Source organism: Pipistrellus kuhlii, unplaced genomic scaffold (genome assembly GCF_014108245.1).
Source record: "Pipistrellus kuhlii isolate mPipKuh1 unplaced genomic scaffold, mPipKuh1.p scaffold_m20_p_10, whole genome shotgun sequence".
In the NCBI taxonomy this organism is placed as follows: Eukaryota; Metazoa; Chordata; class Mammalia; order Chiroptera; family Vespertilionidae; genus Pipistrellus; species Pipistrellus kuhlii.
In genome coordinates this window covers 13101986-13129660 of record NW_023425405.1, presented here as the reverse complement: position 1 = coordinate 13129660, position 27675 = coordinate 13101986, and the positions used below count along the sequence as shown (strand labels likewise).

At 40.2% G+C, this 27675-nt stretch overlaps 1 long non-coding RNA gene across 2 annotated transcripts in view; it reads left to right on the top strand.

Annotated features, from left to right (window-relative positions):
- LOC118712931 overlaps positions 1–27675 on the top strand; it is a 62790-nt gene that overhangs the window by 15461 nt on the left and 19654 nt on the right. For both annotated transcript variants that reach the window (XR_004986181.2, XR_006740725.1), the window contains exons 3-4: positions 5373–5468; positions 23553–23679. This is a non-coding gene — a long non-coding RNA (uncharacterized LOC118712931). The remainder of the gene's footprint in view (positions 1–5372; positions 5469–23552; positions 23680–27675) is intronic.

Here is a 27675-nt window from a genome sequence, read left to right as displayed (position 1 = left end):
CGAGGTGTGTACGAGAGGCAACTGAATGATGTTTCTCACGGTCTCTCTCACTAAAAATAAATTAAGAAAACTGTATTTACAGAGAGGAAGGGAGAGGGATAGAGAGAAACATCGATCAGCTGCCTCCTGTACACCCGCTACTGGGATGTGTCCGCAACCAAGGTACATGCCCTTGTCTGGAATCGAACCTGAGACCCTTCAGCCCACAGGCCGACGCTCTATCCACTGAACCAAACCAGTCAGGACAATACTTCTCTTTATGTCCTAATGAAATTTGGAGAATGGGACCTGCAACAGGAAAGGTGGAGGAAATATTCCTCTTCATTGAAGGAAGATTTGCTTTTTTTGTGCCACTTATTGAAAAAGGATGTTCATGATGTAAGAAGATATTTTTTTTCAGGAGCTGCTGATGTGCAGAGGAGGGACTTGATGGGGGCCTGATATTCAGGATGGCTGGGAATTTTCCTGAGAAAAGCAGAAAGGAAAATTATATATTCTTAATCTTTTTCATCTCATGGCACACAAACTAATCACTAAAATTCTGTGGCACACCAAAATATTTGTTGCCAGTCTGACAAAAAAAATTGGCATAATTTTGATGGACTTACAAAAAAATAGTAATTACTCTTTTTTACTCCAAAGTGACTTAAAAAAAAAAAAATCAGGTACCTATACCAGTATGTGAAGATTTTTGGTACCAAGAATTAACCAATTAGATGCAATCTTATTATGTGATGTGATCAATAAGATGCAACTCTGTCATGTGACCTATATATTTATGGTTCAAGACAGGGCATTTGCACTGGATGGCTATTGTGTTGGCTGTTGTCATCTTTTTATTGACTAAATAGTCAGGTATTGCATGTTTTAAAAATTGTGCAATACTAGTTGAAAGTCACTGGAGTAAAGGATACTTTTTTCTCTCCTCTAAGAGAGGAATAGAATTTGTAGTTTGTTTCAGTAGAAAAGTCTAGAAGTTGGCAAGTAGGACTCCGAATTTACATTTCATATATATTAATAAACCTTTGATGATGAAAGATAAGTATGTTTATAAAGCTGCTAAAAGAAAATGAATAGGAGTAATGTCTGGCTATTTTCTTTATATTTTAAAAAAGATTTTTGGGTTTTATATGAAAGATTATATGGTAGTTTAAAAAAAACTTCTTAAGTAAATATTAGTAAATTATTTTCATTTAACAAATATTTGGTTATTTTGTATGGTAGTTCCTTTAAAATTATATGGTGAATTTATGATACTTATCCTTAAAAATTGATATTTTGCAGTGTTTTGAAATACGTTGCATTAATTTCAGAGTTAACTCTCAGACACAGTTTATTTTCTGTTTTCATAAGATTAACAAAATGTTATTGATTGGTGCTTAGTGCTTTTTCTCTTAAAGGCCAGTGTTTATTAATCAGTGAGTGTTCAATTGCTCCCAGTGTCTGCTAAGCATCCTGGGGTTAATGGAGACAGATGGTCTTCCCTTGAGAGATGCTTCTGGAAACTTAACATTTCAACAGTGGAAGTTACATTCCTGTCAGGGAGGGAAGCCACTGACTGCTCAGGAGCCAGAGGAACGCTGCGCTGTTTGATCAGGTGTCCAGGATGGGACTGTGCTGTTGGAGAAATTTGATTTTATCAGTTCATTCAGAGTTGATGGGGATTGTTAGAACTAATGAAGCTAACCAAGCTAACCAAGCTTACAGTCAGAGAAAGACAAATATCACATGATTCTCACTTATATGTGGAATCTAATGAACAAAACAAACTGTTGAACAAAAAGGATCTGGAGACATGAAAGCATGCAGCAGACTGAAGATTCTTAAAGGGAAGGGGAGGGGGCGGGAAGAGATTAACCAAAGAACTTATATGCATATCTCCATAACCCATGGGCATAGACAGTAGTGTGGTGAAGGCCTTGGGAGGAGGTGAGGGCGGGGGATAGGTGGTCAGTGGGGAAAGAAAAGGGGACATCAGTAATACTGACAATAAAGATAAATTTAAAAAAGTAAAAAGTTGCAAAAAACCCCTGAGGATAATGCAAAGAATAACTATTTTTACTTAGATTCACTTATTAACATTTTCCCCATTGACTTTATCATTTACGCATATTTTCTTCCTCTCTAGATTTTTGTATGTATATATGTATGTATTTTTCTGAGTAATTGAAAAAATGATATATATATATATCATGGCCCTTTACCCCTAAATATTTCAGTGTGTATTTCCTAAGAATAGAATATTTGCTTATGTAATAGTACAGATATTTATATTCTTAAAATATTTTCATCTAATCTATCTGTATCACAGCTTTGTCAATTGAGGTAATGAAGTCCTTTATTCTTTGTCTTTTAGATTGACATTTTGGAAGACTAGAGTCCTTTTTTTTTTTTTTCCCCCTAATAGAAAGTTTCTCAATTTGTGTTCGTCTGATGTTTTCTCTTTGTTAGATTCACAGTATGCATTCTTGGCCAGAACTTACTCCCCTCTTAACTTATTAAGTTTATTCTTTTTCTAAATTAGGAAGTTAACATGGATGAAATTATATTATCTAGATATAGAGTCCATCTATTGTTTTAAAATACCTTTTTACTGATTTCAAAGAAGAAGGGAGAGGGGGAGAGAGATAAAAACATCGATGATGAGAGTGAATCGCCAATCGGCTTCCCGCACACCCTCCCCTGGGGATGGAGCCCACGACCCTGGCATGTGCCCTTGACTGGAATTGAACCCAGGACCCTTTGGTCTGCAGGCTGATGCTCTATCCACTGAGCAAAACTGGCTAGCACAAATTTGCAAATTTATACTTAAAATATATATATATATATATATATATATTTTGATTTTAGAGAGGAAGGGAGAGAGAGAGTGAGATAGAAACATCAATGATGAGAAAGAATCATTGATTGGCTGCATCCTGCACATTCCACACGGGGGATCGAGCCCGAAACCAGGCATATGCTATACATTTTTTAATGTTGACTTATTCTATACCCAAATAAGAAATGTCTGTTAAAATCTTCATTTGTGCCTTTTTAGAAATGTTTTAGAAGTTTTTCTCAGGTCCTACTTAGCTGTTGTTAAATATTTTATTTTCTTTGTGAAATTTGCTTTTATAATTAATTATATCATGGAGATCTGACCTGTATATGCAGGTCAGTACATGCAAACGTATTTCATTTTTAAAACGGATACACGCCAACCAATGAACTTGTATGCATATGTGCATAACCTGTGGACACAGACAATGGGGTGGTGAGGGCCTGAGTTGGGGAGGACAGGAGTGGGCTGTAAGGTTTATGGGGAGAAAGGAGGACCTGTGTAATACTTTCAACAATAAAGATAAATATCAAATCAAATCAAATCGGTTTGGCTCAGTAGATAGAGAGTCGGACTTCGGACTGAAAGGTCCCAGGTTCGATTCCGGTCAAGGGCATGTACCTTGGTTGCGGGCACATCCCCAATAGGGGGTGTACAGGAGGCAGCTGATCGATGTTTCTCTCTCATCAATGTTTCTAGCTTTCTATCCCTCTCCTTTCCTCTCTGTAAAAAATCAATAAAATATATTTAAAAAAATAAAGTAAAATGGATCCATTATAATCTATTGTGCCCTAATTAAATTTTTCTCTGTAGATGTATTTCATGTTGCTTCTAATGTATCCCTATTATGATCAGTACTGAGGAAAATACCCTTGTTCCTATATTCTTGCTTACTTGTGTTACTGTATCTGTAAAATAGATTCCTAGAAATGGAATTGCTTAGTCATAGACCATGAATATATCTTTGGTAACATATTCTATCAAATCATCCTCTCAAAACTACTTGATGCTTTTAAAATCAAGCAAACTTTGTTAAAAGACATTCAAAATTTTGTTTGAAAGAAGCCTCATGAAAATTAATTCTAAACAAAAAGTGTATATTTGTCCATTGATATGGGGAATGTAAAGAGAGCAAAAGCTTGATTTACACCTTCTCTAACTTAAATACAGTTTTGGAAATCAGATATATATATATATGCATCAGAAAACAACAATTTCATTGGTCAGTAGATGTTGAATTTAGACTAAAAGTTCAGAATATAGTTTAGGGGAGAGACTCCAAAAGGACGTTTCCTGTGAGATTAGCATAGGCTGACGTCACGGCAGAGTTTCACCCTGTCATGTGAGGCCAGCGGAGTCACTGGCCTTAGACAGAAGCAGTGTGCTTGCACTCAGAGAGAAAGTACGGACAGTTAGTGGAAGACCCGGAGTTCCTTCAAGGTGTGGATTTGGTCCACTCGGCAGCGGAGGGCTCTTTTCATTTAGTACTCTATTGCTGTGTAGCATTTTACCCCCAAATTTAGTGCTTAGAATACCCATCCACATCAGTGATCTCTTAGCAGTTTCTATGGGGCTGGGACTTGGGCGCAGGCAGCACTATTGCCACATTCTGTTCCTTAGAAGCAAGCCAGGGCGTTCAGCCCACATTCCGGGGGAGGGTACTAGGTTCCTCCGTGCAAGGAGAAGGGGTGTCAGGGTCTGGGAACACATTTTAAAACCTCCACACTGTCTGTGTTCTGAAGGAGAGGGCCGATGGTATGATTTTGAAAAGGAAGAAAGCCTAGTGTCTAGCAGAAGATTAATGTGGTAGCAGTGTCAAAGATGACCTGAAGAAAGGGAGGAGGGGAGGGAAGGCTGGCGAGATATTCCAGCATTGACGGAGTGACGGATTTAGTCCAGGGAGCTGCGAGGGGGACAGGGAGGAAGGAGGCAGAATAAGAGAGAGGGAAATGAGAGGCAGAAATGGTCTGCAGGCTTCCAGGTCTGAAGAAGGATCGGGCATGTAATAACTGGAAAGAGAAACCAGTTTTGAGGGATCAGGGTGCTCATTTGGTTTTAGACATATAAAGGAAAATTCCCAGGCAGTTGAAACTGTAGAACCAGGACTCGAGTTGAAATGTCGAGCCAGAGAGAGATAGTCACATTTGTCATCCCAAACTGTTTAAGGGAGGAGTCTGCAAACAGGCCAGAGGTCAGAGGCCCCAGCCTTTGGGGGGAGCCGTGGTTTGGGGCACGATGGGCAGAAGCTAGATCTGTGGCCTTGGAGAGAGGGGAGCCAGCGGTGTCCCTGGCAGGAAGGAGAAAGTGGGCTGATGCTGAGCCTCACGCGTTACAGACTCTGAAGAGAACGATGTTTGAAATGCATGCATTTGCCTGTCAGAATATGAGAGGTGACAGCACTTTAGGTGGAGTAGAACAATTTTGGAAATTGGATTATAACATTTAATGTGATGATTCACTTTCTAAAAAGCGCTCGAGGTGGGAGGATGAGTAGCTGGCATGCCTTTCGTCACAGCTTTTGAGATCTCACACCCATCTTGCTTCCTTTTAGCACCACCAAGCCTCCCTGGAATGGCGCTGCTACTCGGTTCGCTGCTGGAGGGAAGAAGGAGGATTTTGCCTCTTGTTTTCAGGCAGTTGTTTGACAGTAAGTGAAATGAATGTACTTGATAATTTTTTTTTAACTTCACCTGTTGCTTTTAATTACTTTTATCTGTACTCTCCCCCTCAACACTGTTAGTATGACTGTTCCAGATCAGATATCAGATGAGGGATCACCTATTTTTCTCTCTCCCTTACCTCCCAATTTCAAGCATACTTCTATTATTTATCTGCTTTGTTAATTGAACTTGTAGGGATGCAATTAGTATTTAGTAAATACTAGAGTTAGTAACTGACAAATGTAAAATAGTAACTGACAGATGGATTTTATCTTTTGTATCTACACATGTATTTAATCAGTTTTCAGTTAGTAAAATAATTGTCAGTAAGATGTAGCAAAAACAAGAAAATAGTTAAAAATCACTTTATTTATAAAATAATTCTTATATTTCAAGATTTCTTTAAGAATTTGAGATTAAATGGGCCAGAGAATTACGTAGTGAAACACTGACAAAACCAGAAATTAAATCTTGAGTTTCCTCTGCTCCATGGTTAGGTGGTGGTGTTTGTTTTTTTTCCTGACAGGTTATTTCCTTGTAAGAAAAAAAACTGTAGGTCACCAAAGACTTAAAGAAATGAAATCAGTGTAACAACAGTAACTCTGGTTTCCAATTAAAGGGTAAACTTTATGCTGGGGAAAAAGAACTGCTGCTATTAGTTCTTTTTAGCACAAAAAGTTATGTCTGTTCTTGGCAACATCATCTTTGAATAAATAGGGGCCTTGATTTCGCTTAGTCCTCAGTGTGCCCGGGGGAGCTCTGGCCGAGGCGAAAGGGGTCAGAGCAGTGGGAAGGAAGGGGCGTGAGGAAAGGCTGAGAGAGTCCGGCCCGGATGGTGTGGAAAAGAGCATCACTGACTCTACACGCATCAGTACCGCCATGGAGGTACTCACATGCAGTTTTCATTACACATACTACGCTTTTTCTTTCTGTCAGAGGGTATGAGAGGGAGGAACAGAAAAAAGAGAGAGAGAGAGGGTGTCACAGGAGATCACTGATTGTGTTGTTTGTTTTCACAATTCAAGAGCCGGGTATATTTGCAAAAATTATACCATGACTTTTTTTACTTGTATGTGGGCATTGGACAAAAACTTAAAATTGGTGTATTTTCCTTTTCCTGTTCTCCACCCATCCTGTCCTGCCCTCTTTCCCTTATGTTCTCTGGAACTCACTTAGGGCTCCGGCAGTCCCAGAAACTGCCTCCAGTGGCCTCTTCTGTTCCCATGCCCCGCACTGGCCGGATTAATTGCCCTCGTCCCCGCCTCTCTGTCTCCATAATGGCCTGGGGTAACTCCATCTCTGGGCTTCCACAACTTGTTATGTGAGCGTGTTTATGAGCTTGTTTCCCCTATGACACTGCGAGCTCCTCCGTAGGTGGGGTCCAGCCTTACTCATCTGGGTGTCCCACATCTAATAACTGTTGAATTAAACACATGAGTGCTTTTCCTGTGCCTTGTGGTAAACACACCACGGCCCATCAGTGTGGTGGTAAAGTCACTGCGCTTTGATGGTTAGGAGATCTGTGACGAGAGAGAGAGATACCACATGGGCCTTAAAGAATGGGAGGTAGACCGCAAGGAGTAAGGCACAGATCCTGGTCTCGAGGTGCCCTGAGGAGGTCCGTGGTGGCTTGGGAGCAAGAAACAAATCAGTGGTGCAGTGTGGTGAGGGTTACACAGAGGCCTCTTGTACAAGGAGCCTGGGAAGCATGTGATGCATTTGGCCTGGGAAGACTGGCCTTTCAGTTGAGTCTTCAAGAGGAGGTAGTTGCTCACCATTCAGAGGAGGAAGAGCAGCAAATGTTCCTCCTCCTCCGAATGGTGAGCAACTACCTATGCCTGTGAGCAACTACCTATACATGTGAGCAACTACCTATACATGTGAGCAACTACCTATATGAATGGTGAGCAACTACCTATACATGTGAGCAACTACCTATACGAATGGTGAGCAACCCCCCTGTACATGTAGAGGTTTGAGGATCCTGTTTAGAAAAGGTGAGAAGGAACATTTGAAGTTCATAAGTGTTGAGGAGTTTTAAAATCAGAGGAATGGCACAGATTCACATTTTACTAAAATGCCATGGAACAGTGTAAAAATTGGACTGGAAGGGAATAAACTAAAGAGAATAGACTGGTTAGGAGACTAGTGCAACAACAGTCCAGATGAGTGAGATGAAGGGCCTGGATTGAGGGAATGGAGATGTGGAAGAGAAGAGAAAGCATGGAGTATGATTTTGGTGGGTAGGATTTGTGAGTCCCAGTGACTGGAGCTACGTAGAGCAGTTGTGAGGGAAACGGGACGACAGAAAACATTTTTAGATTCTTCAATCCTTCAATTACTGGGTGGGAGAGTAGAAAGGAAGCCTTGGGCTTGGTTTGGACATTTGAAAATGGGGCATTCAAATGGTGGTAACCAGCAGACAGCTGGAAATGTGACTGAAGAGATGAGTGTGGAGTCAAGCATGGGTGAGTGGGTGAGGTCACAAAAGGGGAGCTTGCTGAGCAATGAGGGAGGGCCAAGCAAAGGACTCCAGGCACTGCAGTGCTCAACAGCGCACTCTCAGGAACAGACTGGCTAAGAACACATTCCTAAAGGGAAGTAGTGAATATCAAAGGTCACCAAGGGGTCAATTTGGGATGAGAAGAAAATTGAGGCCATTGCATTTGACCAAGTCAGAGGCCTTCAGTGAGAACAATTGTAACATAGTAGCTTAGAAACATCAAGACCAAGTGCAGGGGACCTAAAGGAGTAGAGACAATGAGTATAGACTGCATTTTCATAAAAATGAATTTAAAGTAGAGACATTATAGATAAAGGGTAGAGGGAAGGTCCTTTATTTTAGTACTAGAGGCCCAGTGCATGAAATTTGTGCATGCAGAGGGTCCCTAGCAGCTGCCAGCTACTGGCCAGGGCTTTCCTTCCCCCAACTGCCTGCTGCCGCCAGCGGCCAGGGTCTACCTTTGCACCCGCCTTGGCCTGGTGACACCCGTTCACCTCTACCATCCCGCCGAGGTCCCACTCTTGTGGGGGCCCACTGGGACTGGCAGTGCCTCCACTGCCGCTGGCTGCCAGCGCTGCGTTGCCGACACCTGCAGTTAGTTCTAGAACTCAGGGCCTTCATGGAATCAGCCCTCTGGCTTTGGAGGCGTTAGCAGGCTGTGCTATCTCCACATCTTTGTTCCGTGTTGTGCTTTGAAAGCTTTGAGAGCATGCCTGAGTTTTTTAGTTTCATCTCCATTCTGTGACCAATTGTTGGAGAGACCCAAAGTCTGAAGTTTGTGTTGACTTAAGAAAGTCATCCTCTGAGGCTCATTTCTGGAACGAGTTTAAAGAAGAAGAGTACCAGAAGCCAGGCTGTCTTAGAGTGGTTGCTTGGAAAAGGATAACGTTTTCTGGGGTCATTAGAGTGGATCAGATTACCTTCTAAAGTAATGTTGAAAACAAAGAATAAATCGGAGAAACTGTAAAACACCCCGCATTCTTCCTCCAGGCAAGTAATACCATATCTTTGATGACAGATCATTATTTTCTCTCGAATATTGGCAGAATTAGAAAATTCCCAATGGTACGTTGAAGTGGTGATTAGGAAGTGTAGAATCTCTTCTGCTTTATTTCAGGGCTCTTCTCTTGTTCTCACTGCATCCATCTAAAAGCAACTAATTAATTAATAGCCAGTGAAATATTCCTCTTTGTAAAGGTCATGGGCAAAGCACATGCCGGTTGCATTGGCCTACTTAGAATCAGGGACTTAAACTGTAATCAGATGTTCAACTTTAATGTTTTCTTCAAGCATAAAGGAAAGAACAATGCTCAAGACCCAGCTAAGGTATTTTTAAAGCATGCAATTTGTGTGACTCTTGCTGAGTCAGGTGAGTGGGTGATGCTGGCAGAGTTGTAGAAAAAAACTGACTTCTAAGCAAGGAATGAGAACCCACGCCAAACTGAACAGGAGTGAGGCTGAGAACATGCTGAAGGAGAAGGAAGACTGAGCTAGGGGTTCGGGCGCCTGAAGAGGGACTCAAAATGACTAGCTCGGGGGGCTCAAAGGGAAATGGACGTACCCCTTTACCTCGGGCCTGGAGAGAAGAGCCCACCGCATCTGGGAGTGGAGGTAGGTGGCTTAACAGAAAGACTGACCCCAAAGAATTGCTAGTTAGCGGGGAAATAATATTATGGGCGACCTTGGAGAGTCCTCTTAATGTTCTAAACCTACCATGACATTGCGTACAATGAGATTATTGTGCTTAAAACATAGTCTAAACAGATAGCACTTCTATTCCCAAGGTGCACAGTGGTCAATGTCTTGGTGTATTTGAACAAACTGTCAGTCTGTTATTCACTAGAACAGTGATTGGCAAACCACAGCTTGAGAGCCATATGCAGCTCTTTGGCCCCTTGAGTGTGGCTCTTCCACAAAATATCACGTGCGGGTGACTTATTCTTTAAAAAGTTATGTAATATTTGATATGTGCAAAAGGCTATATAATTCTATAAATTAATAGTACATTATCAATACATTAAAGGTACTGTGCGACAAGGAGCTTAAATTATTTACTGTGTTGTTATAGCTTAGTTTACATTGGTCAGTCATTAAGTATTTCTTGAATGCCAAATGTCTGGTGATGGGCCTGGGATCCTTGTGGGCCAGTAGGTCCAGTATTTGGGGGAAAGAGCTGAACACGGACCAAAGGAGTGTGAAGATGAGCTGGAACCCAGCAGATTCCGTAACTTGTCACCACATCTAACCTAGAAGCGAGGAGTGACTTCAGAGGGCAACAACTGCTGCTGTAGTTCCTCCTTTCAGGTCTCAAGTAAATTCCTCTTTTGGCCAACTCTGACCTAGAACCACTTATGGAAGGGAATTCTGGGAAATAGTTCCACCTTACCCAAGTTACTACAGTTCAAACAACTGAGTTCTTTTTTTTTCTTTTTTCTTTTTTAATATATTTTATTGATTTTTTTATAGAGAGAAAGAGAGAGGGATAGAGAGTCAGAAACATCAATGAGAGAGAATCATTGATTAGCTGCATCCTGCACACCCCCTATTGGGGATGGGCCCGCAACCAAGGTACATGCCCTTGACCGGAATCGAATCCGGGACCTTTCAGTCCGCAGGCCAATGTTCTATCCACTGAGCCAAACCGGTTTTGGCCAAACCACTGTGTTCTTATACTTATTTGCTGTAAACAAGAGAGAAGTTCAGAATTATTTCTTCTTAGAATATATCAGGATATTTGAGATAGTAGAATAGTTAAAAAATAAAATTAAACCTGATTATACAATTATTTTCTTTCCCATTAAACCACATGTTTTCTTATTTTTAAAGCCATGAATTAACTTTAAAAAGGAGTAATATAATCTTTCTTCTGTTGCAAGAAAGCATTCTTTTCATTTACTAAGTTGAATCTTGTGCTAAAAAAATTTTTTTATTGTCTAGTACAATGCCATCTAGCAATAAATAATTTATTTTCTGGTTAATGGAAATAATTCACTATCATATTCGACTTCTTGATAAATTAAGAACTTTATTTTTAATCATTCCTAACTCATAAGACATAGGGAGCTGTTTTTATTTTATTTTTAATATATTTTTATTGAGTCCAGAGAGGAAGGGAGAGGGGGAGAGTGTGAAACATCAGTGATGAGAAAGAACCCTGTACACCCCACACTGGGGATCGAGCCTGCGACCCAGGTATGCGTCCTTACTGGGAATTGAGCAGCGACCTCCTGGTTGATAGGTCTACTCTCAACCACTGAGCCATGCTGGCTGGGTGGGAACTATTTTTAAATAAATATTTATAAATAATTAATGAGAAAAGTAAAAAACTGGAAAAGATTTTTTTTTTATCCTTACTAATAGGTTCTATTTACTTTCTCATCTATATCCATAATGAATCACTAGTTGTCCATTTATTGGATTCCATTTGGATCCAGGAGGAAAATAATTTTTTGTTTATGAAAGAATAGAATTATTTTGGAAATGTGATGAAGTGGAATGAGTATGGGCTTTAAAATCAGGAAGGCATGGGTTTGTCTTTTGGCCTTATTTTTCTTTGGTTTTGGCAAGCACTGTTCCAAGAACTTATATGAGCTGAATCATTAAATATTCACAAAAACCTAATGAGACACGTTACAAACGAGGAGACCAAGGCTCACAGAACAGTTGTGTTAGGGTGCTTATCTCATTGCTTTTTGGTTACTTGTGTGTTACCTGTTTTTCTAATACAGAGCGACCCTCTTCAGGGAAGGTCTTGTTCATGTTTTCCCAGCACCTAGTTCAGATTCAAATGTCCCCAGTCCAGTTGATGAATATTTGTGGGTTTTTTTTCTCCCATGAATAGCCACAAGAACAGTAGAAAATTAAACTGTTAGGTAAAATATCAGTGTTTTCTCTATATTTTATTTGAGTGAAAAATACATAATTAAAAAAGGGTGTTTGTTATATAGTCAGAAGTTCTAGGTTCCATTCTCTGATTGGCCACTTAATTTAATTTTAATCTCAGTTACACAAGCATAGAATGCCAGTAGTCCAGGAGTTGTACAAGGCTGGTTGTAAAACTCAGCAGTCTCCCACCTCCCTAGGCCCTATTCTTGGAAGTTCAACTCTAAGGCCTAATTCTTATTATTTGCTTCCAAATCTCTAGATAGCGTGCTGCTCTTTCCAATTTTTAATATTTCAGTCTTAGGCAATACCTTGGACCTCACATGATAGATGAAGAGATTTATCTTTCTTATGTGCCCTTACCCTATGTGAAGGGCCCTCCTTCATGCTCATTATAATTAAATTTTGAATAATCAGTGGTTACATTAGTAAAACTATAAGAACTTTCACAGCTGAAGCATATAATACATGGTTACTTATTCTTCCCAACACAATTATTTTTGTTTCCCTTGGTATTAATTGCTTTTTTGGAAACGAGTTTGCTTAGATTTTATGTATTTATCACTTACTCTTTCCTAAGCTATTCCCCAGATGTCTAAACATAGTTAAGATATGTGACCAGTTTAGCTCTTTTGATAAAATATGTTGTCATTTATAGAATGAAGGGTCCAGATGACATAAAGACTTGGTGACTTATATTTCTAAAACCTTACGGCTCCATGGAACAGACACCTGGATATTTTGTGCTGTCATGTCATTCATTAGTGGCCAACATTGCCAGCTCCTATACAGCCTTCCTCTCGGACCACGTGGCCTTTTCTTAGCTTAGTTGGAGCATCTCTGCTGCCTCCCAGGGTTTGGCTGGAAGTGGAGCCGCATTTGTGTGTGATCAAGACTGCTTTTCAGCAAGAGCTCTGCCAATACAAATAATGAGCCAGAAACACCCAGGTCCAGCCAGAAGATCAGAGATTCTTTGGTTAGGGAGAGTTACTTGAGTCTTTAGACAGGTATAGAGTACTCATCTTTTATAGTGAATAATCATGGAGAAGCAGAGTGGATAAATAAAGTTGCCAGGGGTGAAATAAAGACTAAATGGCATATGAGATATGAGTAAATAGTAATTAAAATCTTGTTTAAAGCAATAAAAAAATAAAAATAAAAACACAGAAAGGTCCCGAGCAGGAGCTTCTCACAGATTGTTGTAGGAAATAATGGTGGAGGCCTAAGTGTGAATGACCTAGTGGCACTTAGCCTTGCAGGTGTTTTGTTTACCTTTACCATAGATTAGTATCCTTGTGAATAATGTCTCAGGTGTTATTTTGAGGGATGCCATTGTTACTTTATGTAAATATAGAAGAAAAACCAGAGGACAGAATGAAACTGAATAGGCATTGCTGGTTCCAGACAACCAGAGAAAGTGAATATTGTAATACAGTGAGTCATATGCATTTTTTTGGTTTCCCAGTGCATATAAAAGTTATGTTGATACTATACTGTGGTATATTCAGTCTGTAATAGCATTATGTCTAAAAACAATGTACATATCTTAATTAGAAAACCCTTTATTGCTAAAAGGTACTAACCACTATCTGAGCCTAAATTTATAATTTTTTTTTTTTTTTTTTTTTTTTTTGCTTGTGGAGGGTCTTAACTTCAATTTGTAGAAAATAAGGTATCTGCAAAGTGCAATTAAGTGAAATGTGATAAAATGAGGTATGCCTGTACAATTTAATATTTGCTACAGAAGCTGTCATTCTGGACAACTAGCACTAGGAGGCCACAGAGACCACAATTCTAATGGACTTGGGTTTAGTCGTGTATCTTTCCTGTTGGAGTTGAAAAGAAAACCTCGGATAGAAAGCCTGATGAAGTGCAGTAAAAACTTCTTCAAATGCAAGATCACTTAAAATAATTAAAGATTAGTCATCCTATTTTTCATAACACAGTAAAAAATGAATCTAATATAGGTAACACTACTTCTTTCTATGTTTGTGACATGGTAAATAAGTGAAGTCTGTATAATCACCTCTTTTTAAAATTGTAATTCTGGTGTTTAGTTCTTGAATCCCTGGATCTGGGCCCTGATTGCTTTCTGCCTGGAAGATTTCAGTAGATTCCCAATGGATTACACTTTTGTCTCGTTTTCCTCCAATCGATTCTTGTTAAAAACGATAGTTTTTCATCAGAAATAGTTTTGATCATAGGAGTCCTCTGATTTTCCAGTCAAATAGTGTTCAAATCCAAACCTATTCATTCACTCATTCATTCACTACATAGGTATGAGTACCTTTATGCAAACAAGTCAGACAATTGTAGGTGTTATATTTGCACATGCATTTTCTTAGTATTCTCCACAGAGTTTCTATTACAGCTAGATAAATATATATCTCTTCATCCCTAAATTTGTACCTTTCTGCCTTCAAACATAAACCAGCCTCTTGGTCATTTCATAATTCTCTTCTTTCAGAGCTGCTGGTTATTCAAACCTGATCTCCCTTGATGACTGTGTAATCTCTCAGTCTTTGTGGTACTTAGTTTATACTCTGTTAGATTCAATTATTTTTAGCTTTTCTCTGTTAAAATTTAAAAATTTAACTTTGTAAATGTGGTTGCTTAAGAATAAGGTGGTCTTTTTTCTTTATATTTCATTTTAGTGCCAAATATAATATTCTGTAAAAGGGTAACACATACTTTCGGTAGCTTTCCCTGCAGCCTTTGTCCACTCTCTTCTTTTCTAACAGAAACTCAGTTTTGTTCAAGAATCCACTCTTCTCTGTATGTCCATGTACTTTGAGGAAGATGGCCTGGAGCCCCAGACTTCTCACATCATCAAGGTTTCATTCTTGCCATTCATGGGGCAGGGCTGGTACGATGGAGGGGAAGGTGCATTAGAGTCATGTGGGGGAGTTTGTTTTTTAAATTAAAAATATACTTTCCACCCCCAGATTCTGACCTGATCCTATTATTCTCCTATTCCTTAATGACTTGTGATTGATTTGCTTGTTTTGTGGCCCAGAAGGAGGTGAGCACCCTGGCAGCCTGCCCTGTTGGCTCCCCTCTGTAGCCTTTCCCATTAAAGTTCGTGATGGAACCATTTGTCCTGACACCTGATCCAGGGCTGCCATGTCAGTGTTTGGTTCCTCTCCAACTGATTCTTCTATTTTGTGTTTACTGACATGGATTTAGTGGGATTTGTTTTTTAAATTATTAATAGCTTTTTTTTTTTCAGAGAAGGTTTGAGGCAATTGTACAGCAAAGATATGTAAAATGAAATTGTAAACAGAAAATCAGCACAGAGAAGTTTACAAATAATATTGATTGATTTTGAATCAGACTTGGTTCTGGTGGGTTTTTTTTTAATTGAAATATAATTTATATACAACATTATATTAGTTTCAGGTGTATAAGATAATAAAATAATCTCCACAATAAGCTTAGTTAACATCTGTCACCATATACAGTTACAGATACTTTTTGTGATGAGAATCTCCTAGCTAATTTCTAGTATGTAATGCAGTATTATTAACTACTAGAGGCCTGGTGTATGAATTTGTGCACAGGTAGAGTCCCTTGACCTGGTGGATCAGGGTGTCTCACCCAGCCCTGATCAGGGCCCAGCCAGCAGGAAGGTTCTGATTGGGGCTGGCCAGCAGGGGGGATGGGCCACAGGAAGTTGGCTGGCTGCCCAGGGTGAAGGGGAAGGAGCTGTGGGAGGTTGGCTGAGGGAGCATTGAGTGTCTACCCCCAGTGCACATCATAGTGACTGTTCAACTGGTCATTCCAGTCATATAGTCATAAGGATCACTTAGGCTTTTATATATATAAACTAGTGGCCCAGTACATAAAATTCATGCATGGGCAGGTGTCCCTCAGCCTGGCCTGCACCCACTCGCAATCTGGGATTGCTGGTTCCTAACCTTTCACCTGCTTACCTGCCTAATCACCCCTAACCACTCTGCCTGCTGGCCTGATCTCCCCCAAATGCTACCCCCTGCCAGCCTGCTTGCCCCCAATTGCCCCCCCTGCCCCTCCAACTGGCCTGATCACCCCTAACAGCCTCTGCCTAGCCCTGCCACCCTGGCTTTGTCTAGAAGGACATCTGGAAGGTCCCCTGGTCTAAAGAGCATATTGCCCTTTTATTAGTATAGAAGATAATCACCACACTGTATATTATATCCTCATTTTATAATTGGAAATTTGTACATTTTGACCCCATTTATCCATTTAGTCCACCCTCCCACTCTCTCCGTTAGTTCTCAGAGTTCTTTTTTGTTTAGTTTTTGTCTTGCTTTTTTAATTTGCTATTTTAAGTGGTAGCTTTTTCTATTAAAATTATTAAAAAGTGTTTTTGGCTTTTATGTATTATACTATTCTCTGCATGTTAACTTTATATATATATCAACATTGATGAACTTATTTTTATTAGTTTTAATAGCTTTCCTTCATAATTCTCTATAGAAATAAAGTGTTTGCTACAATTGTCATTTGTAGATAAGGACAATTTACACTTCATTAAAATTTTTATATCTCAGTTCCTTTCTTTTATTACATTACTAGGACCTCTACCTTATTGAATAAAAGTAATGATTGAAGTCACCTTGGTCTCATTTTCTAGTTTTTAAAGGAAATCCATACTTATTTAGTCATAAGTATGATTTTATTTTAGGATTTTGTTAAAGAAATTCTTTTCTATTCTTGACATGCTAGAATTACTTTTCAAAACCACGAGTGGTGCTTAAAGAATTAACAGAACCATTTTTAATTCTCTAAGGACAAATCTGACCTTGGATGAACTTTTTACTCATTTCCGCTAAACCCTAATAAAAGTGGAAAGCCAACCATGTTACTAGGCAACATTGCATCTGGTAAAGGGGATCTTTATTTGGTAGGTGTACCAGCACTGGGAGGAACTACACAGGAACCCTCATTCTTGGTTAGGAGCAACAGCTTTGAGCACCCCTGGGAGCACATTTCAGAGATGGGCGTAAACTTTGTGTGGACCCTGGAAGCGATGGCTTGGGCCAGTGAGCTGTATTGGGTGCTGTTTCTAAGCTAGCTTGACTCTGCAGCCACCCTGTGATTCTCATTTCCTTGCACCTGAGCTCTCATTTAAATGCCAAAGAGAGGCCAGGTGGACTCCTGGAAAAGCTCTTCCTGTGAAGAGAAACACTTGAGACTGCCCTGCTGGGATGTGTTTTCTTATGCTTTCAGAGTAGATGGATGCTGTGTGTGGCCTTTGGTAATTGATTATCTCATGTGTAGTGAGAAGTCCCATGTGGGCATTGTACCATGCATTCATTCAAAATACAGAAATAAAGTGTTTACTGGGGCTGATCAAAGTTTATAACTCACTGATAACCTTTACTTTTTACTTTTTATTTATTGAAAAACTCATTTCATTAACTATAATCCTATCTAATAAAAGAGTAATACGCAAATTGACCATCACTCCAAGACACAAGATGGCCACCCCCATGTGCTCAAAGATGGCTGCCCCCATGTGGACACAAGATGGCTGCCACAAATATGGCCTGCAGGGGAGGGCAGTTGTGGGCAGTTAGAGGTGATCAGGCCACCAGAGGAGGACAGTTGGGGGTGACCAGGCCATCAGAGGAGGGCAGTTAGGGAAGACTCAGGCCTGCAGGGGAGTACAGTTGGGGAGAGGGGGGGGGCAGGCCTGCAGGAGAGGGAAATTGGGGGGACCAGGCCTACAGGGGAGGGCAGTTGGGTGGGACAGGCCTACAGGGGAGGGCAGTTGGGGGGGGGGCAGGCTTTCAGGGGAGGGCAGTTGAGGGGGACAGGCCTGCAAGGGATGGCAGTTAGGGGAGAGGGAGACCCAAGCCTGCAGGGGAGGGCAGTTAGGGGTGACCAGGCCAGCAGAGGAGGGAAGCTGGGGAGAGTAGGCCTGCAGGGAAGGGCAGTTGGGTAGGGGGACCAGGCCTGCAGGGGAGGACAGTTGGGGGCAACCCAGGCCTGCAGGGGAGGACAGTTGGGGGCAACCCAGGGCTGCAGGGGAGGACAATTGGGGGTGACCAGGCCTACAGGGGAGGACAGTTAGGGGCAATCGGGTTGGCTGGGGAGCAGTTAGGCATCGGGAGCGGTTAGGAGGTGATCAGGCTGGCAGGCAGAAGCTGTTAGGGGCAGTCAGGCAGAGGCAGGCAAGTGGTTGGGAGCCAGCAGTCCTGGATTGTGAAGGGATGTCCTACTGCCTGTTTAGGCAGGCCTAAATAGGCGGTCAGACATCCCTCAAGGGGTTCCAGATTGGAGAGGGTGCAGGCTGGGCTGAGTGACACCCCCCTCCGTGCATGAATTTTGTGTACTGGGCCTCTAATTACTATTGTAAGTTAAAACTTTCAAAAATAAATATATATAATATACCTTTCTTTTTTTGTTAGAGTCCATATATTTTTGCCAACCCAAAAATAAGTTTGCTACTAAACATTGTTTGACAGCTAATGTTTTAGATCTGTGTGGCCCAAATATAGCTATTGTTCTCCTAATATAGCTATTAAAATTAAAATGAAATGTGATTAAAAATTCAACTTCTTGGTTGCACTAGCCTCATTTCAAATACTCAATAGCCACAGGCGACTAGTGGCTACCATATTGGACAGGATAGATGTAGAACATTTTCATTATTGCAGAAAGTTCTGTTGGATACTTTCTAGGTTTTATTGTTTATTAATCCAGATTATCAGAGAGCTTTATATTTTTACTGAACCAATTAGGATCTCTCTCAGGGACAGTATTGAAGACCCCAGTGCATTATTTACAAAATAATTTGCTAGAGAAACATTTCTCAGATTTGCATACTAGAACAAATTCTTTTTCTCCTGAGATCTACTAATCCATCATGGCCTGTGTGAATTTTATAATTGTTTTTCTCTTTTTGCTTTATCAAATAGATAGTGTAGGGCCACATTTCTGGCCAAAGTTAAGAAACTTCTGGCTTACGTAATTGCATGCTTATTTTTCCTTTCTCTGAATTTTTATATTTATAAAATAGGATTTTACTGCTATGTCTTAATTTTTATAGGCTGTCTCAAATGCTTTGTTGAAAGGAGGCAAAGTATCTATAAATAATAAAAGCATAATATGGTAATTAGACCAAACAGCCGAACGACCTTCTGGATGTCCTTTTAGACGAAGCTACGGGGGAGGGGGTGAAGGGGAGAGGGTGGCACAAGACAAAGGTCATCAGTTAGGGGCGAGCAGGCAGGCAGGCAGAGTGGTTAGGGGTTATCAGGCAGGCAGGCAGGCAGGTGAGCAGTGAGGAGCCAGAGGTCCCAGATTGTGAGAGGGATGTCTAACTGCTGGTTTAGGCCCAGTGGGATTGAGCCCGAAGGTTCCCAGATTGCAAGAGGGTGCAGGCCAGGCTGAGGGACCCCTCCCTTTGTGCACGAATTTCATGCATCAGGTCGCTAGTGTAGTAATAAATAAATAGCTTCAAGATTTTGATGGGTGCTTTTGTTACTTATTACTTTAGTCACTTATTAGGATTCACTTACTGCTGCACATCAGTCCTGAGAAAGGGTGAAGGAGCTGAAAACAGTTCTTGGCTGATGAGGCTCACAGTCCCCACACATGGAATCTGACTGCTTTCCAAGTGAAGTGACTCACTGTGTTCACCTGTTATGTTCAGTTTGTTCAGTTTTCTAAAATGTTTCAGATTTTCAAAATAATGTTTGAACAACTCTCTTAAAGTACTTTGTAAAGTTTTCAGGCATTTTTGTATTGGGAGGGAAATTCAACTAAAAGAATATTTGAGTATTTGAGCTGGTGAATCAGGTCTCTAAATAAATCAAATAAATCGGGGAGAATGCTGTTTTGTTCCTCTATATAGGAACGTATCTTTTGGGTGGCAGGAAATTTAATTCTGGGCATTTAGACCTGTTCTCAGTATAAAAACCCACAGTGCTTTTCTCTTTCCCCCCCATTCTATTCTGGAACTTAGAAACAGGTTAACATGATACATGTTTTTTACATTTTTATAGCTTTTCTTGGTTCTGAAAACTGATAAAGCAGCTTACATGTATCAGGCCAAAAGGTAAAGTAATTTTATTAAAAAAATAAAACCAACCTCATCTAAAAGAAGCTGAAAGATTAAGCATTCCTTCTGTCAGTGCTCAGTAGGTTTGGGTCATACTTTTTATTTGACTTTTTCTGCTTGCTCAAGTGAGGAGAAAAAAAAAAAAAGCATAGAATTATATCGTTTTTATGTACTGACAACCGGAAGCTTATAAACATCTGCAGAAACCAAACATTTCCTGGAACTAAACTTGAGCAGAAATTTATCACGTGAATCTTTGTTTAAAGAACCCAGTGAAAAATACCTTCAACCACAGTTATGTAAAAGGCCCAGGAGTGCCGTTCACGTGGATTCAGTTCTCCAGAGGCAGAGCCGAGGAGTCTGCAGGACATGCTTGAGGTGCGTGTGCAGGCTGCAGGGCCCGGGGCCCAGGGCTGCGTGGAGGGCTCAGGCCAAGCATCTGCAGCCTCTGCTAGTTTGAAGCCATACTTGGGAAAGGAGCTTAGAAAACCACCATTGTCCATAGGACCTACTGATTATTTTTTCTCTAAAATAGTAGGTATTGAGATTTTATTTATTCTGTTCATCTCACAGCAAACATCTGCAGTTGGATATGATTTATTTTGGAAATTAATGTGAAGCTTTTAAGCTTCGAAGGAAGTAAGCCATCTTTTTCATGGAATTTTAAGGGTTGGGCTTTTCGCTTTGCCCATTCAGAAGTCTAGTTCACTTGAGAGCGGAGAAAATGGAATCTAGTTTTTTTTAAGGAGCTTGTGCTCAATTTAAGTTTCCATAACAGAAAGGAATGTAAGACTTCACAACTTAGGTGACATGGAAGAAACAACTTCCGCCTGAAATATTTGAGGGACAGATACAACAAACTATCATCTTTTGAAAACCTGAACTGAAAAACTTGAGTTTGGTCATTATAGTGCAGTTTCTTTGAAGAATGTCTGTATCCCTTGAACCTACGTGGCTGAGTTAACTGAAACACTTTAAAACACTTGCCTGTCTATGGGGTTAAGATAGATCTTCCCAAGTTTACTATATACAACAGTTCTGTTATAGGTGATGTTATTAGTTCCTTATTCTGGTAAAAACTGACCAATTTCTGCTTCTTAAGACTGAGTCACACCAAGCCAACATGTGAAAGGGTGCACTGGTAGGATTTAGGAAGGTGTCTTAGGAGGTTTAGAAGTCTGGTGCTGTATATCTACCATACAGAGCTATTATAGGGTACATATGATAATGTGGATAAAATACCTGGCACATAGTAAGTACTCAATGTTGCTGTACATTCTCTGTCATTGATGGCCATAGACCCAGTTCTAGAATTTTTATTCTAGGTCATACACATTTAGACATGTTGGGATTGATCCTGATTCTAGTAGAGTTCTTTTGTATTGACACAAGAGCACTAATAGCATGTGTTGAAAGTGTAGTTTCTATTCAGTAAATTATAGGCTGAACATAACTCAGGAAATAATGCAAATGGTTTGGAATTTCTTGGTGAAACAAGACAAGATTTAACAGTGTTCAAGAGTCGGCCTCACTCTGTCGGTTGTTTAGTTCAAGGGGGATGTCATTGGTGACTTTAACAAGAGTAGTTTTCAGGGGATCCACAAGCGCCTGGTGGGAATGGTGAGTTCGAGTGAGAATGGGAAGAAAGAATGGGAGACAGCAGATAGAGCAATGGGATGCTTATCCATGGGAATGTGGGGTCAAGAGAAAGGTTTTTTTTTCTCTGTTTATGGTTTGGAGAAAGTACACACTGCTTATACACTGATGAGAACCATCCTGTATAGAGGCTACATTGATTATGTAGTTGGATAAGGATTGTGAGGTGTTTGCGTCATAGATCCAAGTTGACTGAAATAATGAAATTTTTCCTTTGTTTCCCACCCTCTCCTTCTCAGTCTTTCACTCATTTGTCTACCAAATAGTTACGTATTAATGGTTCACAAGGTGCCAGCACTGAAGTAAGTTCTGGGTAGAGAATGATAATTAAGGGATGAATTAAATAGTAATAATTTCTACATGCTTTTGAAGCTTTTAAATATATTTTTATTGATTTTGGAGAGAAAGGGAGAGGGAGAGAGAGAGAAACATCAATGATAAGAGAGAATCATTGATGGGCTGCCTGTACACCCCACCCTGGGGATGGAGCCCGTAACCTGGGCATGTGCCCTTCACTGGAATTGAACCGTTCTCCTGGTCCAAAGATTGATGCTCAACCACTGGACCACACCAGCTGGGCTCTCAGGAAGCTTTTATTGTCTAGTTGGGTTAGGCTTTCTAAAAATACCAATAAGTAAATATAGACTGTGATGAAAGCTTAGAATACCATAGTGTGATTTAGACTGGCAGCATGAGCAGGCCTCCCAGCTATAGATGGTGGCCATGATTGAGAGGAGGAAGGGTGCTCCAGGCAGAGGGAACAGAAGATGCAGAAGCTGTGGGGCAGGGAACAGCTGGTGCTTTGAGGATTTTAGAAGGCAGCCAGTGTGGCCTAAGAGGTAGGCAGGAACCAGGTCTAGCAGAGCTTTCTTGGCCATGAAGATTTTAGATTATATTCTAGGAGCAATGGGAAGCCATTGAAATGTTCTAATGTAGGAAATGACACGATTCGACTTGCATCGAGGAAAGAAAAAAACTATTTGTGTGGCTGTGTCATGATCGATGGATCAGGGGGCAACAGTAGAGAAAAAAATAATACCAACTTAGGCAAAATAATAGTATCTGTGAAATTATGTAGACTGAAATATTATAGTTTTTCTATGAAAAAAATAGAATTGAGAATATCCTTCTTGTAGCATAATTTACTTTGAGTTTACCAGTTTTCTCAGCAGCTGTGAAAAGAGTATTGTTAAAAATAATACCAATACAGAAGAGTCAGATGAAGGTATCAGTGATTTCAGATTATTTAACAAAAAGATTAAAATATTATTTACCCAAAATTGTGGTAACTTTGTGAAAAATTAAAAATAATAAGACCATATCAATCTTTTTGTCCAGAAAAACTACTAGTGACACAATATTAGATATAGAATCTAATAAGAACAGAAGAGTACATGAATAAGTACCAAGAATAATCTGTTTATATTTTAAATGTTCACATACTATAAAGAAACCTTAAAGTTTTTGCATTGATATAGTGAATGTACCTTATTTTCATTTTTTAGAATAAAGTAAATGTAATAACAGTTTATTGGTTAAATATTTCAAAAGTTCACTTTTCCACTTTCAAAAGTATCTTAGTTTGCATGATAAATTATATGGTTAGAGATAGAGTATCTCTATCAGTTGAGGGTCAGACTGGTAAAAAAAAAAGTGGTTAAGTTTTAGAATCAGATGCATAATTTATTGTGCTGATTTAGGCTTTTCGCCAATGAGATTTCTTAAAGCAGAAGGGCAGTTTTAATACCAAGTATTGCTATCTCAGGTCACTGACAATTTCAGGGCCATGAATTAACTTGTTCTGAGTCAGAGAGAGAGAGAGAGAGAGAGAGAGAGAGGGAGGGAGGGAGGGAGGGAGGGAGGGAGGGAGGGAGGGAGGGAGGGAGGGAGAAAAGAAGAAACAGAAGTTATTCTCTGTCTGGACAGTCTATTTAGGAGCATTCTGTCTTGGTTGTAATACCAGTTTTGATTCTCACACAGGCGTTTATTAATGCTTTTCAGAGTCGGAAGAGGCGATTGTTTTACCATCTGGAGTTTCTGGGCCTGGCTGACCTGAGCCTAACCTGCCAGTTTATGGGAGATGATAGACAACACTGGGAACAGCTGAGTAAGTAGATGCTGCTGTGCTTTGCTTTACAGCTTTTTCTTAAAAAAAGTAAAATTTTTATAAGTTTAAAATATTATGCATTTTAATTGGGTTCTTTAAATTTTGTTGAATAATGATGGCAAATATTTTAATTCCAATAAGTAAGTATTTCTATGTAATGGGATTCCAAAAGAAATCCCTTAATTATTAAAAAAAATTAATGAAAACATTTCCATACATAATACTTCAGCCATCAAGAGACACAGTGAGAATTTAAATGAAAATTAAAAGAATTCTCCTTAGTGCTTTATTTTACTTTCCTATCTAATAAAAGGACAATATAGAAATTAGCCATCACTCCATCACAAAGATGGCAGTGGCCAGTCCTCTCAGCACTACCAGAGTCCCCCAGTTCTGGAGGGGAGGGGGAGGGGAATAGGGGAGGGGTGGCTGGCAGCATGAGCGGCCTGGCAGAATGCTTGCTTTATCACTGTGGCGGGAGGGCCTCCTGGTCAGGCCGGGTGCAGATGGGAGGAACAGCCCTGCAGGGCACCTGGCAGGCCTCACAGCCCTTGGAGGGTCAAGGATGGGATGAATCATGGAGCCCCAAGTGCAGCTGCCAGTGCTGCCACACGATCGCTTTGCCAGTGTGTTCTGTAGGCCTTAAACCTTCTTGTTTGTGTATGGGTCAATTACTATAAATCTGTATTGTTTTAAGAATAAGATTCTTTGATTCATCATATATATATACTGAGTATCTACTATATGCCAAACAGTATTTTATGCACTGGGATTCAGTAGTGAACAAAGTAAACAAAACTCTCTGCTTTTATGGAGTTGACATTCTATTGAAGAGACTAAGAATAAGTAAATAAGTGAAATATATAATCTATTAGAAGGCAATAAGTTCTTTGCAGAAAATATGAGAAGTTCAATTATAAATGAGGTACTCAGAGAAGGTCTCACTGAAAAGGTAATATTTGACTAAAGACTTGAAGGTGAGAGAAAGAGCCTTACAGATATTTAGGGAAGAGTGTTCTAGGCAGAGGAAATAGCAAATGCAAAGATCTTGAGGCAGGCTTGTGTCTGTCTTGTTGGAATGGTAGAAGGAGGCTTGTGATTGGATGCAGTGAGTGATGGTTAGAGAAGAAGAAAGGAAATGAGAGCCATGGTTATTGTAAGGATTTTGGCTTTGTGCGACATGAATAGAAATGGAAGGGGTTTGAGAAGAGAAGTGAGATGGTTTTCTGTTGATGCTGCTGTGTTTCTAATACTCTGAGGTGAGGGTGGGAGGTTGCAAGAACACACTAGAGAGGCCCAGTTCAGGGCTGCTGCAGTGACCAGTTGAGAGGTGGTGGTTCCTGAGACCATAACCAAAGGAAGTGATGGGATTCTAGTTATATGCTGTTGTGAAGTTACAGATGGGATGAGAGAGAAAGAGTTGTGTCACTGTTGACTCTTCTTTTGGCCTGAACAACTGAAGAATAGAGTGCCTTTTATTGAATTGGGGAGAATTGTGGGAGCAATAGATTTGAAGTAGCACCAGGGGCTCAGGTTCGGGCACATTAAATTTGAGATGAGTCGAAACCGGTTTGGCTCAGTGGTAGAGCATCGGCCTGTGGACTGAAAGGTCCCGGGTTTGATTCCGGTCAAGGGCATGTACCTTGGTTGCAGGCACATCCCCGGTGGGGGGTGTACAAGAGGCAGCTGGTCGATGTTTCTCTCTCATCTCATCCACGTTTCTAGCTCTCTCTCTCTCTCCCTTCCTCTCTGTAGAAAATCAATAAAATATATATATTTTTAAAAATTTGAGATGACTCTTCAGACATCTAAGTGGAAAGGTCAAGGAATTCAGTGAGATAGAGGTCAAAGTCATTAGCATTTAAAACTGATGAGATTTGAGATCAACAATGGAGTGAGAGTATAGAAAAAAAGGAGAGCCAGGGTCCACCGCGACATTTGGAGATTGGGAGATTCTACAAAGGTGACTGAGAATCGGGTCATAAAGTAAGAATTGGGATATTGTAGTCACCAAGGAGACCAGGTGTGTCAGGGAAGCAGGAATAATCAGCCTTGTCAAATGCTGCTGGTAGGTTAGGTAAGATGTGAGCTGAAAATTGATCTTTGGATTTAGCAATGAGGAGGTTACTAGTGAGCTGGACAAGAGTGTTTCAGTGAATTGGTGGAGACAAAAGCCTGAGTAGAATAGATTCAAGGAAGAATTGAAGGAAATGAAGAGAAGAAGGTGAATATACAGACTCTCTTCAGGAGTCAAGCAGGATCAAGGAAACTATTGGTTTTAGTTTTTTCAATGAGAGGAATTAACACATATTTCCTCAATGGCATGTATTAGAAAGATTTTAAGATCTTCTGAAATGACCCACCAGATTTGTGACACTTAAGAGCTATGTGGGAAGGATTAGTATTTCCCTCCTAAGAGGATTTTATAGAATTGTGTTTTGTAAAGTGTGTGTGCAGGTTGGTATTGATGGTGTTAAAAGTTGTTTTTGTAATTGTTATGAAATTTGGCTTCATTTCTTTCTGCTCAAGGTCTGTATTCACATTCTAATAAATACTTTAAGGAAGCAAATGTTAAATTAGTTCACCTCAATTGAAAGAGTTGAGAAAACTAGTGTTTGGGGGTAATTTATTTTCCTAACCTTAAAGGAGGTTGCCAGAAGCATTGGGAGAAATTGAGGCAGAGACATGCCCAAGGTCACAAGACAAAACTTTGCCAGAATAACTGGGTCTTAGAGCTGCTTTACTAGCTATGTGGAACACTTAATCTCTGCATTTCAGTTCCCACCGATATAAAATGAGGATAATATTTGTTCTACCTACCACGTGAGGTTTTATGAGGATCAAATGGGATAGTAGGTGAAAGAGCTTCACCAGCTATAAAGCATTCTATACCTATTAAGTAATAGTGTGAAAAGCAAGTTAGGCTCAAGGATTTTGTGACAGTTTTTGTAATAACTAGAGATAAATGGAATGTCACAGAATCGGGGTTGAGAACAACTACAATACATAATACTGATAGAGTCTTCCAAGAATTTGCCTTTTGTATATGTCAAGCTTTGTTAATAACACCACAGAGTTGATCATATTTGGGTCATCATAGAGTTTTGTGGTTAAGAGCCATGGATGAGATCCAAATAATCTATCAGTTGATCCCCTAGGGGCCTCAGAATTACTGACCATCTCACTCTTTTGGCACATTAATGTTAGTTTGCTGAAACTCTGTGGAATAGCCGCTCTCTTATTGGAAAATATTCAAGTTATGATGATAAATTTTATGTCAAACTTGAGAGCATTTCTATATTTGATACTTGAAGTCATAGTCATACTTTATTTTCAAAAGAGATTGTTATGAGAAATTGAGAAATTAAAATGGGTAGCCAAGGTCACTCCCATTAAAGATGATGTGAAGATGATGAGTGATACAAAACAAGTATAAAACTGGACAAAATTGTCAAAAACAATCATTTCTGGGTTCGGGGAAGGCAGAAAATAATTATGCTGGTGCTTGGGTAGAAGTGTGGCCTTCTCTCGTGTTCCCCCAAACCCCAACTCGGTAGGAACTGCAGTTTTGTGAGCTTATGGTTTTTACCAGAAGTGAGGGACTTGGTATTGTGGGCTGGGGTTGTGGGTGAAACCCCACAGCTTTGCTGGCTAAAACTGGCATACTCAGTTTACAATGGATAAGAAAAATCTCCAGCTTTGCTGTATCAGGTTTGCAGTCCTGTTTTGGGGCCACCAGGCAGAAACTGAAAGAAAGAGCCTGAAAATGAGAGAACTGTAGAAGCATTGCGATGAGCTCTCCACACACCTGTGGCAACTGCTAAATGGTGAATGTCCATGGGCGACAATTGCACAACAAGGAAAAGCCAAGGGAGGCCCCCAAAAGCTTGTGTACACACTAGCCGGTTGTCTTTGTGGATAGAGCGTTGGCCTGTGGACTGAAGGGTCCTGGGTTCGATTCCAGTCAAGGACGCATACCTCAGTTGCAGGCTCCCG